Genomic DNA, 17,938 nt, shown 5'->3' with positions numbered 1-17,938 from the left:
CCCTCAGCTCACCTTCAGAGCCTCTGAGTGGAGGTGAGAGAAACCTGAGCTGCTGCCAGCCGTCACTTCAAGTCAGAATGGCTCAGCGTAGTGAGAATCCAGCTTTAACTGGAGCTGTGTGAGGAACAGAACAATGTTCATTTTGCCTTCGGGGCAAATGTAATTAAGAGCCTATTGAATTTCTGTTTCAGACTTCATTTTAAGAGGTTTAAAATTTGTCAAACTGAGTATGCTGCCGGCTTGTATATGGAATTTAAAAAAGGTCACTGTGGACTGTTATTGTTTAATCACAGATTTTTGGGGTTCTACCAATTTTGTTAGTTTTAGATCATTAAGTAGGCCTCTGGTACCACATACATAGGAGGCGAAGTGCTCCCCCTGCCCCACCCCCCAATAATTAAAATGGCAAGCAAGCCAGATAGTGAATGACTTATTTACTTTGGGCAATTTTCCAAAATCAAAAGTAAAAACTGCTGAGATGCCAAACATTAAATGTCATCATCTTTATAAGCAACTTCCCATACAGATGATGATTCTGCATGCAGGAGCATGTTTGTATCATACGTGCTATTACTGGCATGACCTTTTTTTTGACAGCTTCATGAAATGGGTCTCTTTTTCCTTCCTCATGACCAATGCCCTGATTCTTCTTCCATCTAAGAGAAACCCACCTCATGCCCCAGTATATACTGAAAAAAGAGTATGGAAAATTAGCTCTAATGGATTACTGATCAGGATTTGGAAATCAAAGGGTGAAACTTAATCTTGGTGATCTCTGGCTTGTTCTTGATTTTAAAACAATGTCTCCTTAGAGAGCCAAGTTCCCCAGAGTGGTTGAGGACTTGAAGTTTTCTCTCTACCTTAGATTTTCCTAGAGTCACATATTAACAGGACTTCAAAGCTCTTCTTTTAACAGGTGAATTATAATAGTTATAAGGTGGAAAGAGTCTGCGGAACGAAATAAGTCAAGAATCTAGAGGTTAGGTGGACAGATAACAAATTTAATAGTTAATGTGGTTTGGAACAAACTAGTTTTTGAACATGTGCTCTTATCTACAAATATTTTTTTCTTGGAATAATTGTGATTTTTAAAGTAAAAACTTGGCTACCCTTTTTCTCTTCCTCCCCCACACCTCTCTTTCCTCATTTCTCTGTATAAGTTCATCTGTGGTAAATAAGATATAAAATAAAATGGAATCTGAGAAGAGGATGGTTCCCTTTTTAATTTGCCCATTTGGCTGAGCTTGAAATTAATGTGTATTTTATCAAGGGCATAAACACAGCCAGCAGCTTCTCCATGGCAGCCTACTTCTGGAGAAGTGGGGATAGAGTCTCTGAAGCATAAGCCCTGGAGGCTGGAGGAGGTGGCAAAGGGCTCCATCTCATTGGAGTGCAGGCCTCTGAGTAAACCACTTCCAGAAAGGGGATGATCTCTCGGTATCTTACAGGTTGCTGGAGCCAGGAACAAGTGGGTGAGGAGGCCTGGCTCTGCCTTGAACAGCTTCAGTAATTACTTAATTATACCCCTGCTTATACTGCTCTGCCCATGAATCTAGTCTGCTTTGAAGGACCCAGTACAGAGGCATTTGTGGCTGAGCTTTTAGAACACTGCTTCAGCCACAGATAGGGAAGAAGGGGAATCTGGACACAAGGGCCATGCATCTAGCTGTGGGACATGCAGTAGGTTGTGGACCCATTTTGGGCCTTAGGTTTCCTCTCAGTGAAACAAGCTGGTGCAAGGACTAAGTGGGATAACACTTCACTCAAATGTTTGAGGAAGTGCCAATCTTTTTTTTTTTTTTTTTTTAAGATTTTATTTATTTATTCATGAGATTGAGAGAGAGAGAGAGTCTGAGACACAGGCAGAGGAAGAAGCAGGCCCCATGCGGGGAGTCTGACATGGGACTCGATCCCAGGTCTCCAGGATCAGGCCCTGGGCTGAAGGCAGGCGCTAAACCGCTGAGCCACCAGGGCTGCCCAGAAGAGCCACTCTTAATGTTGTACCTCTTCCACTATCATTCTGACCTCCACAATGATCCTGGGCCTTGTAGAACCTTGGAGACATAAGAATATTTCAGGGACCACAGAGGAAGTCATCACTATGGCAACACAGACCTCAGATCTTACAGTCTGTAAGACTGTCTTACTCTATGTTCTTTTGCATACAAGAACTTACAACCAAGCTGTTAAAAACCCCATCTACAGAAGCATATCAGAACCAAAGTAACCACATGAGGGTTGGGAAATGCAGTTTTCCTATAATACTGAATTTTTCAGAATCATTTTAGAACTTTTCTCTGGGGATAGTCTCTAGAGTCAATTTACCAGACACCTAACGACATTAATTATACCTTATTTTTAGCTCAAAACATTATGACCTGGGGATCCCTGGGTGGCTCAGTGGTTCAGCGCCTGACTTTGGCCCAGGGCGTGATCCTGGAGTACCAGGATAGAGTCCCACATCAGGCTCCCAGCATGGAGCCTGCTTCTCCCTCTGCCTGTATCTCTGTCCTGCCCCCACCCCCCATGTCTGTCATGAATAAATAAATAAAATCTTAAAAAAAAAAAAAAAAAACAAAACATTATGACCTATTTGGGCTATTCACCTTAGCAATAAATGACTTTTGAAAATTTCTGATAACCTTCTGATAATCTTTTTCAAAAGAAGATTTCCCAGTGCTGAGGAAATTCAAAACAAGTTCATTGATCTCTGAAAGAAAGTCTCAAAGAGGAATTCTGAATATTTTGAGTAATAGTGGTGGTTTCCCAGGAGAGGGAAAATATGCATTGTAGGGGTTTGGGGGCCAGGAGACCTGAGTTTGAATCTCAACTCTCCACTTCTTAGTGCTTGGATATCTTACCTAACCTGTCTGACCATCAGTCAGTAATAGTGCTGAGATTGAAAGTTAAGGTAAGGACTCAACAAAACCATGTTTATGTACACATGCATACATATACACAATAACTTTTCCTCTTTTTTATTGATACTTTGTATATAACCACATTCATTTTGGTGTGTGAACATAATAGTAATATTAGCTAATGATGTAAAATAACAGCTCTATGCTGGATCCTGTTCTAAGTGCTTTATGTATATTAATTTATTTAACCCTCACAGCAACCCTCTATGTTAGGTTTATGATTATCCTATTTTATAGATGTGGAAACTGGGGTAATGAAAGGTAAAATAATGTGTCTAAGGTCATAGGGCAAGCACATTACAGAATTAGGATTTCCACATCTGGGAATCTACATTCAGGGTCTCTATTCTGAGCATACTCTTATATTGCACTTGTTAGAATATTAGTTATTACTCTATCATCATGTTTTCTCAGGGATGAGTGGATGGAAGAGAGAGTGTGTGTGATGTGGAAAGGAGGGAATCCAAGCAGGTGAAGTAGAATCCCAGACTACAGGACAGCTCCTCTTGCTCCACCATACCCTCTAACATGAGGAAAGAAGAACTTTTCTTCAAGAACCTTCATGGGTGCAAACAAAGACAAGAGCCAGAGCAAAAGGCCTTCGACTGTTCATCACCTGCAGCTTTAACTGCAAGCACTCCCAAACAGAGAACGTAAATGGTATTTGAACTAACCTAGTTGTAGGTAGAGGGATCACTGGTGTTTTCAGTTTGTTGTAATTTTGTACTAGTTGTCTCACATTACCCCATTTTACTGATGTTGATAGGGAAGAAGAGTGACTTACCAAATGTCACCCAGCTAGTAAATGGAAAAATCTGTTAAGTTAGTTTTTTTTTTTTTTTAAGTCAATTTTCTGTCATATTGCACAGGCCTTTCTTCCTTGAAGGAGTGAGGCTGTCACTCAATTATTTCTGTCTGTTTTTATCTTCACTTTCCCCCTCTTTCTGGGTGCCTAATTGACTCCTAGGATGGTGAAGAATAAGAAGGCTGTATGGCATCAAAAAGAAAATGGAGATTCAGCAAGGCCTGGGGACCGGGTGGCTGCTGAGGGTGGAGGCCCTGAAAACTGACTTTGGATGTCCCTTAAGCAGTTAAATGACCCATTTTTTTCCCCAGTTCTGCCCACATGGCTTCCATTGTTAAGTCTGAGTAGCCATTGGCTGACCGCTGGAGCAGAGCTCCAAACGCACTGTAGAGCAATGACCTTGACATAGCACTGGAAAAGCACTCAACTCTTGGCTCTGCAATGAATTTTCCCCAGTGCAGCCTAGCACTGCCCTTCCTTAGGAAAGGAGGCAAAAACACAATGCAGAAGAGTGCTGTTGCATTTCCCAGGACTCCAGGCACATTTTCTTCCTGTCTGACTCCAGGTCAAGAACTTACAACCATTCCTAAGTTTCTGCCACTATTTTCTGGTTCTTTAGCCTTAAGGTCTGTCTGTCTTCCCAGGGGAGAGAAATAGAGTTGGTATTTCTGCGTAATCAAATATATCAAATATATCAAATATATCAAATATATATATATATATATATATATAACCAAGTCTATATATATATATATATATATATATATATATATATTTATAAAGGGTTCGATTCTGGGCATCATTCCTGTTGGTGACCAAGGAGCTTGTCTTTGAGCAGATAAACTTGGAAAATGGAGCTGGGAGGATGTGTGGAAAGATTCCAGGGAGAAACAGAGCTTATTTACATAAATTTTGCTCTAGAAACAAATCTCTTGAGAAAGGAAGGGTTTGGAGCTATAAAGTACAAATACACTTGTCTCTAACAATTGGTTATATTCAAAATAATTTTAGTATTTTTTAATTAAGCAGTCTAATTTATTATGTTATTTTAAATTATCTTATTTTCTGATCATCTCATCTGTTTTCTTGTGCACTTAGGTAAACTCTTTTGGAGGTTATAGAAAAGACTCTTGTGTTTCCCAGTAATCTATCTTATAGCCATAGCTAACAATTGTCATTTTTTTTTGACCACCCATCATCTACAGTTTCTTCCTTGCTTTGGGGAATCCCTTATCTTAGAAGGCAGAGCTCAGGTCCTTCTATTGAAGATGAAAATGCCAGATGCCAGATTTCCCAGTCTTCCTTAAAGTTAGGACATGGACAAATGTCCAAGTTCCACCATCAGACAGTCCTTGAATCTGCTATTGGTAGAAAGAAGAGAATATACAGAACCCATGCTGCCAACGAGTGTTTGACACAGAGGCAACTACTTCAGTTTCCAGAGGTAGCAGGGACCAGCGTTGCTGGTACTGGTAGTGCAAGGTATAGTTTTTGGACACAGGATAGCAAGTATGCTATCTTCCCTGGATGTATCGTGCAGTGGACTTACTGTAGTGTTTCTGGCTGCACAGTCTTCAAGCCTTATTCTCTAGACCCCCAGAAATTCTTTGAGTTACCGAATGTCCTTTCAATAAATTCCTCTTCTTCTTAAATTAGCTAGAGCCTATTTCTGTTGCTTGCAACAGAGCATCCCAAGAGATACAGTGTTAAAGCAAACACTCAATAAATATTTGTTAAATGACTAATTAAGAACTTCTGACATCTCCTCCAGTTCTAATGAAATTCAAGACCCTCCTAAAGAATATGTATATAAATAGGGAGGCAGAATTGGACACAGACTATTTAGGGAACAAAGAATAAGAGAGTTTTGTTAGAGCAGAAAATTCATGAGAAGAATAATGGGAAATGAGGCTGCAAAACTAGATTCAGAAAATGTTGTGGAGGACCTTAAAAAGCCAGACTAAAGAGTTTGGGATTAGACTCCAGGTTTGGGGTTTGTGTGAGAAATTGAAATAGTAGCTTTTTTTAACTTAAGAGTGCCTTTAGCATAATATTCTCAAAATATGATGTGTAGAACCTGAATATATAGAATATTAACAAAGAATAAAGGATCTGTAGTCATGTATTTGGTATAGTGGATCAATTGAAATTCAAAAGATTTCTTTAGTCTCTTAACAGTATGAATTTCAAAGAGGGAGTATTCAGTAAGCAGCGCTTCTCAAACTTAATTGAATATAAATTTGACCCAACTAAAAATGTTGAAGGGAAAGAGGCTTGGTTTCTATTATCAATCAAATCACTTATTTGAATGAACTTTTTATAAATCCAGATGAAGAACAATTAAGCTGAATGGATAAAACTTTAAGTCCTGATTATTGCTTCTTTTTGTGGCCACATCCTGGCCTGAGTTCCTCTTTTGCTTAAAGTGTTCCTAAATGCTTTAAGGTTATTTTTTAAAAGATTTTATTTATTTATTCATGAGCGACAGGGAGAGAGAGAGACACACAGAGAGAGAGAGAGAGAGAGAGGCAGAGACACAGGCCAAGGGAGAAGCAGGCTCCATGGAGGGAGCCCAACGTGGGACCCGATCCCGGGTCCCCAGGATCAGGCCCTGGGCTGAAGGCAGCGCTAAACTGCTGAGCCACCCGGGCTGCCCTGTTCCCAAACGCTTTATGACCTCAAGGTTGGCATACTATCACAGTGACTATCTCAGGGGTGTATAGTGGTCAGCTAACTGCTTTAATAAAGGAAAAAACTTGGCAAGTGTATGAGTATTAATTATATATTTTTTAAAGATTTAATTTTTTGGACAGTTTTTAGGTTCACAGAGAGGAAGGTACAGAGATTCCCATGTATCCCTGTTTCCCTATATTCATAATCTCCCCCATTATCAACATCCTTTGACAGAGTAGTATATTTGTTACAAATGATGAACCTACATTGTTATATCATAATCAACCAAGTCCATAGTTTATATTATGGTTCCTTCTTTCCATTTACATTCTGTGGAGTTGGATGCTTAATGGCATGTATCCATCATTATAGTATCATATAGAATATTACCACTGCAGTAAACATTCTCTATGCTCTGTCTGTTCTTCTCTCCTCTCACTCCCAAACCCTGATAACCATTCATCTCTTTACTATCTCCATAGTTTTGCCTTTTCCAGAATGTCATATAGCTGGAATCATATATTTGCCCTTTAATTGGCTTCTACTTAGTGATATGCACTTAAGTTTTCTCCATGTCTTCTTGGTTTGATAGATCATTCTTTTTATCCTAATACTTCATTTTCTTGGTATACCACAGTTTATTTATCCATTTCCATTCTGAAGGACATCTTGGTTGCTTCTTTTGACAGTCATGAATAAAGCTGCTGTAAACATTCATGTGAAGATTTTTGGGGGAACATAAGTTTTCAACTCCCTTGAGGTAAATACCAAGGAGTGCAATTGTTGAATTGTATGGTAAGTATATGTTTAGTTTTGTTGGCAAACTGTTTTCCAAAGTAGCTGTATCGTTTAGCATTCCCACCAACAATTAATGAGATTCCCTCTTGTTCCACATCCTTGTCAGCATTCGGTGGTCAGTATTCTTGACTTTGGCCACTCCAATAGGTACATAGTAGTCCCTCATTATTGTTTTAATTTGTATTTCCCTGATGACATATGATGTGTAGCATCTTTTCATATGGTTATTTGCCATCTAGGTTTTCTTTGGTGAGGTATCTGAGAAAGTCTTTGGCCCATTTTTAAAATCAGGTTGTTTGTTTATAATTAAAACTTCCTTGTATATTTTGGATAACAGTCCTTCTCAGAAGTGTCTTTTGCAAATATTTTCTCGCTCTGTGGCTTGTCTTCATTCTCTTGATATTATGTTTTACAGAAGTTTTCAATTTTAATGAAGTCCACTTCATCTTTTACCAAATATTTCTTACATGGATCAGGCCTTTGGTATTGTATCTAAAAGTCATTACTATGCATAGGGTCATCAAGATTTTCTCTCCTATCTTCTAGGAGTTTTATATTTTTGTGTTTTACATTTAGGTCTGTGATCCTTTTTTTTAAAAAAGATCTTATTTATATATTTTACAGAGAGAGAGAGAGAGAGAGAGAGTGTGAGAAAGCACAAGCAGGGGTTAGGGCCAAGGGGGAGGGAGAGGGAGAAAGAGACCCTCTCAAGCTTACTCCACGGACCCTGAGATAATGACCTGAGCTGAAACCAAGAGTCAGACTTTTAACCAACTGAGCCACCCAGTTGCTCTTGTGATCCTTTTTTTTTTTTTTTTTGTAAAAGTATACATTCTATCCCTACATTTTTTTTTACACTTGGATTTTTAGTTGTGCCAGCATCATCTATGGAAAAAGACTTACTTTACTCCTTTGTTAAAGATTAGTTGACTATATTTATGTGGGTATATTTCTAGGCTCTTGTATTCCACTGATATATTTGTCTAGTCTTTTGCCAATACCACAATATCTCAATTGCTGTTGCTTAAAGTCAGGTAGTGCCAATCTTCCAGTTTTGTTCTTTTTCAATATTGTGTTGTCTGTTATGGGTCATTTGCCTCTCCATATAAACTTTAGAATCAGTTTGTTAATATCTGTAAAATAATTTTCTGGGACTTTGATTGGGGTTGTACTGGATTTAAAGATGAAGTTAGGAATAAATGATATCTTGTCAATAATGAATCTTCCTATCCATGAACATGGAATATATCTTAATTTATTTAATTCTTTGATTTCATTCATTAGAGGTTTGTAGTTTTCCTTATATAGATCTTACACATTTTTTATTAGGTTTATGCCTAAGTATTTCATTTTTGGGGATTCTAATGTAAATGTATCATGTTTTTAATATCTAGTTTTTCATTGCTGATATGTAAGAAAGCAACTCATCTTTGTATGTTAACCTTGTAACCTGCAACCTTGCTATTACTTACTATAAATGAACTTACTTATTAGTTCCAGCAGGTGTTTTGTTTTGTTTTGGTCAGTTCTTTTAGATTTTTTACAAAGATTATCATGGCACCTGTGTTTTTTCCTTCCTTTCCAAGCTGTATATATGTATATTTTTTTCTTGTGTTATTGCATTACCTAAGACTTCTAGTACAATGTTGAAAAGCAGTGGTGAAAGAGGATATCCTTACCTTGTTCCTGATCTTAGTGAGAAAACTTGGGAGTTCCTCACTGTTAGGTATGATATTACTTGCAGGTTTTTTGGTAACTTTATCAAGTTGAGAAAGTTACTTACTATTCCTAGTTTACTGAGAGTTTTTATCATGAATAGTGTTAGATTTTATCAAGTGCTTTTTCTGCATCTACTGATAGTATTACATGATTTTTCTTCTTAGTATACTAATGTGATGGATTGTATTAATGTATTTTCTAATGTTGAATCAGTGTTATATACCTGGGATAAGTCCCACTTGGTTGTGGTATACAATCCCTTTATATTTTTTTAAATTTTATTTAATAATAATTTGTTTAGGATTTTTATAGCCTTATTCATGAGAGATATTGTTCTGTAATTTTTGTTTCTTGTAATGTCATTATCTGGTTCTGGTATTAAGGTAATTCTGGCCTCTTCCTTAATGTTTGGCAGAAATTACCAGCAAATCCATTGTGGCCTGGTACTTTCTGTTTTGGGAGGTTATTAATTATTGATTCAATTTTTTAATAGATATAGGTCTATATGGATTTCTATTTATTTTTTTTCTTAAGATTTTATTTATTTATCCATGAGAGACACAGAGGAGAGAGAGAGGCAGAGACACAGGCAGAGGGAGAAGCAGGCTCCATGCAGGGACCCTGACGTAGGACTTGATGCTGGGTCTCCAGGATCAGGCCCTGGGCTGAAGGCAGTGCTAAACCGCTAAGCCACCCAGGCTGCCCTGGATTGTCTATTTCTTACATGAGTTTTGGTAAGTCGTATTTTTCAAAAAATTGTTCAATTTCTTCTAAGTTATCAAATCTGTGGGCATACCTTATTTACTTGTTAGTCTAATAGAAAACCTGAGAGCATGAATATATTGGATCAGAGAACCAGAAAAGGGTGTCAGCATTTCCTCAGTTAAAAAAAAATCTGTAAAAATGAAAGAGAGAGAGGGAAGAAAGAAAGAAAGAAAGAAAGAAAGAAAGAAAGAAAGAAAGAAAGAAAGAAAGAAGAAAGAAAGAAAGAAAGAAAGAAAGAAAGAAAGAAAGAAAGAAAGAAAAGAAAGAAAATACATTACTCATGGTAGCAATTTGCCAATAAGCCGTTTTATCTAGTTGCTTCTTTGAAATTTATTTTGGATAGCTCAAGTTATCCTCAAGAATAATAGGACAGTAATCTGGACAGTTCAGGGCTCAATAGTACCTGGATACTTGAAAAGAAAGGGGGAAAATGACAGGGAATATCAAGGAGACCTAATCCTGGCCCTGTGCCATGTCTTTACCTAACATTTTGCTTAGAGTTGGGCTTAGGATTGGCCACTTCCAGATGTGACTGACTTGACAAGATGAGTGTAGAACCAAGGCACTAAGTGATGCATTACAGCAAATCGCATTTCAGCAAGGCTTTAGAGAAGGGTTTTCATGATGTTGTTGTGACTCAAATGTGAGGTATCCCAAGGTAGGAGAGAGAGTTCTCCAAGTTAGAAGATCAGAATCATGTTCTGATACTGCCAGTCTGTAACTAGCTTTGCTGAACCTCAATTTCCTTAACCAACTACCTAGAGAATGTATAATGTATATCTCACAGGCTTATCTTAAGTGTGAGGGATAATGGTTGACAAGAGCAGGACAAGAATGATTGTGGCCTTCACTTATTATAAAATAGTGATGATGATGTGACCTCCTTAGAAGGTTACTATGAGAAATAAGTGACTGAATAAGTGTAAAGGGCTTTAAAGAGGCACGCACAAGTACTCAGAAATATTAGCTGTCATTCTTATTATTATTATGTATTAACTCATAATTTTTTTAATCAGGAGACACATTTCTCTAACATCTTTCTTACTATCCCTCCAAATTCTCTTAAGATCCAAACTCCAACATTCAGAATGATACTATTTTTTTTAGAATGATACTATTTTTTAAATGGTTTAGGTTTACATATTAAGTAGAAGATTGCTAGCTCCTTCTATACTCATTTGTCAAATCTTTCTCAGAGCATATGTTTGGAAAAATATTAGAAGAAAGCATAAACCTTTTCCCCTAAATGGAACTCTGCATCTCTTTCTCATAGTCACCCAAACCTGGATATTGTCTAAATACTGTGGTATATTTAAATCCAGAGGATAGGTCTTGACCATTCCTGTGTAAATAATAGCAGCTATTGGTTATAACTACACCTACTGTGGACTTACCAGAGACACGTTTGAAAGAATGCTCTGTTGCCCTTGGGTGTATGTAATGGCTATATTGCTAATCAGCCTTAATGCTTAATGCTTAATGCATTAATGAGTTTTCTTTTATCTGAATTTTTGGTGATTTAGCCAGGATCAAAGATCACTAGTTCCACTTCAGATATCAAAAACTAAGAGACAAAGATGGTGAAGTCATAAGTGATTTGTCCAACTTATACATTTTGGTTCAGTAGTAGAGTTTGAACTAAAGCTGATTCTGGTAGCCAATCCACTGAAGTACACTGGAGAGTCAATAAGAAGAGACTTCTTCTTTGAGTTTTGTTTTTTTAAGTTTCAGGAGGTAAATCTGTAGTCTGTATTGAGGCTAGTCCAAGGGGAGGGTCATGCTTTGTCTTAAAACAGGAGGTCTTGAGACCTGTGCAAAAATAACATAGGCCATTCATACCTGGCTTAAGTGTAATGGCACAGACTTGCAGAAGCATAGAAGAATCTTTCAGGTAAAAAGCTTGGAAGGAATGATACATAATAAATTAAAGGACTTCTTAGTATTTGACCTATGTGAATTTTCATGTGAAATGATTTGGCACCTGCCATTAATTCTCTTTCCCATCAGTAAATGGTAACCTCATAGGGATGGCATTTTTCTCTGCTGCTGCTAGGAATGGCCAAGGTCACATTCCAGAAAAGGATACTTGCCTTGCAAGGCATACCATTCCTGGGGAGAGATAGAGAGTTAATGTTTGAAGATATTGTCAACTTCATTAACAGCTAACAAACTTACATATCTTTCACTGTTGCTGTAACTTTGTTTCCCTTCCCAGAAAGTGATGATAAGAAGTGGAATACGCCTGCTAAGACCATTAAAAAACAATGGTTTTATAGAATTCAGTAGTCTTTCCAAGACTACTGTTTATATCTTGGGGCTGTGTAGGCTTTATATGCCATCTATTGAGTGTCTATTTTTAAAATTCAGTGTGATTTATTCAAATCCTGGACATTCTTTCTGCTTGACAATGTTGGACGTTAAAGGAGATGGCAAAAAAGAAAGAATGAGGAAGGATGTCACTTGTGGATTCCTTCTAGTTTTGTTGGCACTGCTTAAGTCAAGGAATCCTTGAGTTTTAGAACTAGATGGGAAGTTGAAATGCTTTCATCCGACCCACCCTCTCATTCATGCGATCTATTGCACAGCAATTCTAATAGGTAGCTATGTAACTCTGCTTAGATGTCTCCAGTGATATGGTACTCAATATTACAGGTGACTATGATATCATTATTAGAATAATTTAATTTTTAAAAATTTATTTTTTTATGTCGATGCAACTTGAAAGCAACATCTCCCGCACTGGCTCTTATTCTGCCTCTTTAGTTATATACAATAAATCCAACTCAGGATGGGTGAACACCATAGGAGAGTAATAGTAATGATGATCATGGCTCTGTAGCCACATGGCCTTAGTTCAAATCCAAGTTTCTTACCATCTTCACTGAGTGCCTGTGTTTCAGTGTCCTTACCTGAAAAATGTGAATTCTATCAGTGCCTACCTCATAAGGTGGTCATCAGGAAGAAATGAGTTTGTGTGTGAAAAAATTTAGAGCAATGTCTGGTATTTGGTAGGCACTCAATGAATGTTAGCTATTGACAATTTTATTTTTATTATTTCATCTTATATACAAATTATTTTTAAGTGCTTTTTTGGAGCACTGTACTGAATATATTGTGAGGCTTTGTTTAGTGAGTGCCATGATTGGTAAGTAATGTCTGCCAAGGGTAGAAGAAGGGGAAATAATGTCACGGGCCAAATATTTGTGATATGTAATCCATTTCTGATTTTCTCATGACAGTCCTTCAAATATCTAATATTTTATATCTCAGCCTCCTCTCTTCTAGGCTAAAGTATCTTGTAGAAATACTGAAATCTGTTAATTCTGTAAATTGCCAAAAAATGGGTCCTTGAGCCATCCTTAAAATGGGCTTAAAATCACAGCAAGGGAAAACATTTTATCTATTCACTTATTACCTTTTATTGAATGCTTCTGAATCCTCAAGACTGTCATAATTATTTGAAATCTCTTCAAAAACACTGATGAACCATTTTTCACAACTTGATAACAAATTACTTTTCCCTATACTCACATCATTCTTGCATTTTTCTTGCTGGTAGCATGCAGTGTGTTGTTATGGAAGTAACCTTAGACTGGGAATTAGTGTCTAATGGACTGAATTGTGTCCCCCCACCTAAATCTATATATTGAAGCCCTAACTTCCAATGTTACTGTATTTTGAGATAGGGCCTCAAGAAGGTAATTAGGTTAAATGAGTTCCTAAGGGTAGGGCCCTAATCCAATAGGACTGTACAAATTCCCCAGAGAATCTAAATTTTTAAAATGAAGAGGGGAAAAAAGAAAGAGAAACAAAGATACCCTTTTCTTGAAGATCCTTAACCTTACCTTGTTTACATTTTCTTGGGGGAGAATCCTGGAACCATGGGGAATGGTCCTGATGGATGGTTAGACAAGGCCATCCATCCATTCAGTTCATCGCCTCTAACACTTACTGGAGTTTTATCTGTACTTGTGAATATATATATATATATATATATACCCTGAGGACACAGGAAGGATTTAGAATAGCTGTAATCACAATAACAATAGCTCCTAATTCATGATCTATTATTTAATCCTTTTCTACAACATCTCACAGTCCACTGGTCTTACGGTCTAAACAAACATCTCAGCATTAAATATCCTTCCATCTGGACCTTTCTGATCAGAGTCAAAACCTTAGAGCTGGAGCATCCTTTCAACATTATCTAGCTTGTTGGTGCTACCCTCAAAGTGAGAAACAGGTCTAGAACGAGGCATTGGTTGTCTCAGGTGTCACAGCTAATGAGTAACAGAGTTTGTATCTAAACTACAATCCCCTGACACTCACCCTGTCTGGGCTTCTAATTTGGCAGGTCAGCCAGCCCCTCTTTACCCCCAGGTTATATCCAGGTCTGCTCATCTGGTTGCCTGTGTTTGTAGGGATGTTGAATAGCATGAACTAGCAAATTTGTTCAGAGATACCCCAGGACAAATAGTGGAAAGTAGGTCTAGTTTATGGTCTTGGCTTCTGTTATTAATACAGGAAATAGTTTAATTCCCTCTTCCCTGACTTTGTTCCCAGTCCCAGGATACTATAAAGGCCCCTCATCTGGCAGTCTTTGCAATGAATAGGGCTCAGCCAGACACAAAAGATTGGCTTAAGATGTGAGGAATGAGTTGGTGTGAGGAAAAGGAGATATCCTTCCTCATCCACTGGCAGAGTCCTGAGTGACTTTTAGCCTAGGATTAGATCTATTTTTAATATACTCTCCACCTGTCTGTTTTCATAAACTACCATAGCATTTCAAATTTAAGGATTATTCAGAAACTGATAATCTATTTAACTAATTTATAAAAAATATTTTCCCAAAGGAACAAGAGTAATTTTGTTCCAGAATAAAAATGGACCTTATTTAGAAGTCAGTCAGTTTCCAGAACAGGATTAATGTTAAAAAATGCCTCTGGCTTTGAGACCTAGCTACTTCCTTCATTCTCTGACACTCTCCCTCTCTCACTCTCACTCCACTAGACACTCCCATTGGTTCTTACTGCTGATAGCCTCTTTAAAAGAATTAACCACAGTATTGTTATCAGTCCATAGTTTCATTTCTCATTTGTGTCTATATTTAGATTGGAGGGGGAAACCTCTTTCCATTGCCTAGCAACGAGACTGTTTTTAAGTGAGTTAATGAATCTCTTACAGGGGAATACCAAATGTAGTTGATGTCTTCTTGCTGAAGGAATAGGTGCTAAAAGCTTATGAGGTGTAGAAGTTGTTAGCTGGTGGAATAACCATGACTTTGATGGTCAGATTATAGGCATATGGATGCTTACATACACTCTTATATATTAGAGCAGGCTATAGAGGTAGGACGGGAGGGGAGCTTGGGTGCTTGTAGGTGGTAGCAAGCACCATTGTTGTGTGCTAATAAGAATGCTGGTCCATTTTAGTCAGGAAGAGTGTTCTAAACATAGTGTAGGGCACCCCGGGTGGCTCAGCGGTTTAGCACCGGCTTCGGCCCAGGTTGTGGTCCTGAAGACCCGGGATCAAGTCCCACATCGGGCTCCCTGCATGGAGCCTGCTTCTCCCTCTGCCTGTGTCTCTGCCTCTCTCTCTCTCTATCTATCTCTCTCTCATAAATAAATAAATAAATTTTTAAAAAAATAAATATAGTGTAACAGCTCTAACATAATTTTAAAGAGCAGGTACTAAAGAATTATCTGTTCTAGATAAGAATCAAAGTCTGATATCAGGTTTAGAAAAAAAATCTATGAATTAGAAAGAATCATGGATTCTAATGGATGTCTAACCCAAATATTTTTAATATTTCTCCTTGCTGGCTTAAAGGAGTTATTATTTTTTCCTTCTTTATACCATTTTCACTGAATAAGATTCTTCTAAGATCCTTCCTACTCTCACCCATTCTTGTAGAGAAAGGAAAGGACATCCCTTTGTCTAACCTTATGAATGGGAAGATCCACGTAATGATTCAGAGTAGAATAGATCAAAATATGGAATGAAAAGGAAGCATCTGTAAAATGTTTTCAGGGCCATTCATCAACCAGCAGGCAAAGAATGGAATTTGTCCTTTTTTCCTCCCCACCCCAACGGAGGCTTCCATGCTCTTAATTTATCTAATGGTTATCCAAGACTCTGTACGCAGAGCCTCATTAACCCTCCTCATCCTATCTCCAGGGTGCCATAGTGTGACTGGAAGAACTCTGAAAAAGACTCCTTCAATATTGGTGATACCTAAAATCACCTCTTTGGAGAGGATTCTATTCAGCTGGGTTATCTCTTGTCAAAAAGTAAATCCTTAGAAGTCCAGAGTATTAAACCATAAACAGTAAACTTTTTTTTAGAGGTTGAGGTCTAGAAAAATTCATAGGGCCTTTCTTAAAATGTATATGTATAGACCTTCCTTCAGACTTGAGCTACTGATTACTGTTCCTTTTTTTTTTTTTTAAGATTTTATTTACTCATGAGAGACACACACACACACACAGAGAGAGAGAGAGAGAGAGGCAAAGAAGAGACATAGGCAGAGGGAGAAGCAGGCTCCATGCAGGGAGCCCAACGTGGGACTCGATCCCGGATCTCCAGGATCAGGCCCTGGGCTGAAGGCAGTGCTAAACCACTGAGCCACCCAGGCTGCCTGATTACTGGTTCCTTGATTTGACTCACATTTCAGATAGTCTAGCTGAGTGGGTCTCTAAGGAATTTTGATTCTCAGAGGCAATGTACCTTTCCTGAGGCCCCTTCCAAAGCTTTGGGAGGTTGCCCTACTAATGTGCTCCCATGTTTGTATGTTTTGCAAGATATCTTATGTGAGATGTTTCTACTTTAATTGGCTGATATAGCTTCTGTTTCTAACTCTAATATCCCCTCTCTTATAACTGTCTTTTTGTAGAGGTTGAGGTTGGGGTGAGGTTGGGGAGTTCTAAATAAATATTCACTTGTAATTGAATTCACTTCTAAATAAATATTTACTTAGAAAACGAGCTGCAATTCAAAATTATTTTTCTTATTGGAAGTCCCCATATTCTTCAGGCTCTGCAAAACCTGGGCAGGTACCCCTGGATTTTAATCCTCCTGAAATTACCTCTCACATAATTCTTAATCTCATTTAAAATTTTCCTCCCATCCTGATATTCAGTAATTTCTAGGTTTCATACAAAAGCTGATTTTCCTGGTCCCTTACCACAACCTGACACAAATTGAACCCCGAAAAGGGGGAAATGGGGAAAACGAGAAAATATTAAATTATGTGAAGAGGAAGAGAAAAAAAGATTGAAAAGATAGTTAAATTGCCAAGTTATCTCATACATCTTAGTAATGGTCTTTATGCCTAGAGATTCAGAGAAGGAGATCCCCAATAAGTTTGTTTTAACAGCTGAAATAAAACATTGCCATGCTGGTTGGGAAGCTAAGTGATGTTCCATCCTGAGATGAAGTGGGGTAAAGTAAAAAGGGAGGTAACAGGATGGTGAGTTGAAATGAATTAAGGAAAACACATGGTCTTCCGAAAAGGAAATGGAGTTATGAAAAGAGATGAGAAAACCAGTTCTTCCAGGATAATGCCTTTTGTTGGGCCCTAGTGGGAAACTCATTTGAGGAAGCTGGAAGGATACGATGGGCGCCCAGGTTACCTGACAAGAGGAAAGAGGGCTAAAGGGAAAGACAAACAGTGTGGGAGAAGGACCAGGGGTCACGTTTTTCTTGGCATTGAAGTATTTTCAACTGAGTTATTTTTCAGAAGTTTCCAAGGAGGATCCTCTACCAGTTTCCAACTTCCATTTGGGATTTGAAACCTACAGGAAATGAAGCCCCTTCCCATGACCTCTTTCTTCCTCCCTAAATTAACTTTGGATGCAAAAAGCTGGTTAAGCAGAAGCTGGAGCCTTTTGCTGTGCCTGGAATTGTGGCCTCTCCCTAATGCAGTCTTAGGGGCTGGTTGTGCTCCCAATTAAATGTTATTTTGGCTAGTTCAAGGAAGTTGTTTTGGTTTTTTGGCAAGTTGTTGAAAGATAAGCTTTCAAGTTCTTCCATCTGTAAAACGAGAAGTTTGGACTACGACACTTGTTCTTAACTTCGGTGGTGATGGCGTGGGGTGGGGGTAGGCGCTGGTGAGGGCTGGTGGTCAAAGTCTCCTTGTCAGAATAGGATGAAAACTGTAGAGCTACTCTCCAGAAATAAGCACCTATGCCTGTTCACATGTAATTTTGCATATAATTTCAAAGATTCATGGACCCTTCAGTAAACAGTTCTCTAATAC

General features: G+C 38.1%; 1 long non-coding RNA gene across 1 annotated transcript in view; it reads left to right on the top strand.

Annotated features, from left to right (window-relative positions):
* LOC140633634 (uncharacterized) overlaps positions 1-17,938 on the top strand; it is a 424,514-nt gene that overhangs the window by 245,869 nt on the left and 160,707 nt on the right. The window contains exons 8-9 of the long non-coding RNA XR_012031206.1: positions 3,336-3,581; positions 7,089-7,194. This is a non-coding gene — a long non-coding RNA (uncharacterized lncRNA). The remainder of the gene's footprint in view (positions 1-3,335; positions 3,582-7,088; positions 7,195-17,938) is intronic.

The sequence above is a fragment of the Canis lupus genome, chromosome 5 (genome assembly GCF_048164855.1).
Source record: "Canis lupus baileyi chromosome 5, mCanLup2.hap1, whole genome shotgun sequence".
NCBI classification, from domain to species: Eukaryota; Metazoa; Chordata; class Mammalia; order Carnivora; family Canidae; genus Canis; species Canis lupus.
This window is presented reverse-complemented; position numbering and strand designations above follow the sequence as displayed.